Consider the following 2,127-nt stretch of genomic DNA (forward strand, 5'->3'; position numbering starts at 1 on the left):
CAGATTCAGGAGGCCCAAAGATCCCCAAACATATTCAACCCCAAAAGGTCCTCTCCAAGACGTGTTATCATCAAATTGATGATAACAATTGAAAAACTCAAAGAGAAAAAAACCCAAAGAGAGAATCTTAAAAGCTGCAAGAGAGAAGCATCAAGTCACCTATAAGGGAGCCCCTATCAGGCTAACATCAGACTTTTCATCAGAAACCCTAAAAGCCAGAAGAGAATGGGATGATATATTCAAAATACTAAAAGACAAAAATTGCCAGCCAAGAATGCTTTACCCAGCAAGGCTATCCTTCCAAAATGAAGGACAAATGGTATATTTTTCAGACAGACAAAAACTATGGGAGTTCACCACCACATAACCAGCCTTACAAATTCTCAAGGAAGAACTGGGTCTGGTACCTGAAAAACAGCCATTGCTACCATGAATTCTCAAGAAAGAACAATCCCACCAGTAAAATTAAAATGCTAACAATAAAGAGAAAAAAAGTATATCTACCACTGCAAGAAACCAACAAACACTGAAGATAAACAGTAAATCAGAAAGAAAGAAACAAAAGATATTTAAAACATCCAAACAAAAATAAATAACATGCCAGGAGTAAATCAACACCTTTCAATAATAATTCTTAATGTAAAAGGATTAAATTCCCCACTCAAAAGGCACACACTTACTGATTGGATTAAAAAGATGGACCCAACAATATGCTGCCTTCAAGAGACTCACCTCACTTGTAAAGACACACGTAGACTAAGAGTGAAAGGATGGAAAAAGATATACCATGCAAACTAAAACAAAAAACGAGCTGGAATAGCTATTCTTATATCAGATAAGATAAACTAAAAACCATACAAAGAGATAAAGAAGGATACTATATAATGATAAAAGGATCTACCCAACAAGAAGACATAACAATCATAAATATATATGCACCCAGCATTGGAGCAGCCAGATTTATAAAGCAACCACTATTAGACCTAAAGAAAGAGATAGACACTAATACCATAACAGCAGTGGACCTGAACACCCCACTCTCAATGTTGGACAGATCATCCAGACAAAAAGTCAACNCAACACAATGTTAAGTACGTCCTACTGTTCACTGCACCAATTCCTATTCCACTGAATCCATTGCTACCCAGTTCCAATCCCCTTTCCCTTTCTTTTTCTTGGGGATTATTTCCTTCTTCTCAAAGTCTTTGTTCCATTTTGTCTTTATGTAAAGTTGAGTTCTAGCCAATCTCTTGGATAATGGTTTACTTTTATGGATTAAGCCACAAAGGCAAAGTGATTTTCAGAGAACACACATCAAGTTCTGTCTTGTTGACAGGATGTATTGTAAATCCTTTCTGTCAGCTTTCCTTGTTCATCACTTTTTTAATTCCTTTATTCTGCCTAGAGCAAAAAGACCATGCTTCCAAATAGTGCCTGAACACTTTTAAGGCCTTAAATGGCTTTACAAGTGATAATAGGAACACCAAACCAGCATGACAGCTGCTGCACCACAGGACCCAGCCCAGGCAAGTCCCTGCCCCCAAGAGGCCAACCCACTGACTCCCTGCCCTCAAGGAAGCAGTGCCAAATTGGCAGCCACTGCAGGATCCAGACCAGACACCAGGGTGGAATGAGTGGATCATGAAACCCTCTGCCAAGATGACTAAACACCAATGGAGAGATACCAGAAATACAAAAAGCCAAGAAAGTAGGACACCACCAAAGAAATACAATAATTCTCAAGTTCTAGATCCTACAGAACAGAAGTCCTTGAAATGACTGACAAGGAATTTCAAGCAACAATTCGAAGGAAACTAAATGAGATGCAAGAAGACTCAGTTAGACAACACAATGAAATGACAAAAAGTACACAGAACCTGAAAGAAGAAATGTACAAGGAAATCAATACCCTGAAAAAGAATGTAGCAGAGCTTGTAGAGCCAATGGATTCATTCAGCAAAATAAAAAACATAACCAAGAGTTTAACCAGCAGGCTAGAACAAGCAGAAGAGAGAATTTCTGACCTTGAAGATGGCTTATTCAAAATAACACAGGCAGACAAAAAGAAAAGAAAAAAGAATTTTAAAAATTGAAGAAAATCTAAGAGAGATAACAGACAACCTTAAG

The 2,127-nt window shown here is 37.8% G+C and overlaps 1 protein-coding gene across 1 annotated transcript in view; it reads right to left on the reverse strand.

Annotated features, from left to right (window-relative positions):
- The window catches only part of ZMAT4 (zinc finger, matrin-type 4), a 228,647-nt gene that overhangs the window by 169,512 nt on the left and 57,008 nt on the right, over positions 1-2,127 (reverse strand). The gene's annotated exons all lie outside the window — the stretch shown is intronic.

The sequence above is a fragment of the Galeopterus variegatus genome, unplaced genomic scaffold, assembly GCF_000696425.1.
Source record: "Galeopterus variegatus unplaced genomic scaffold, G_variegatus-3.0.2 Scaffold2119, whole genome shotgun sequence".
NCBI classification, from domain to species: Eukaryota; Metazoa; Chordata; class Mammalia; order Dermoptera; family Cynocephalidae; genus Galeopterus; species Galeopterus variegatus.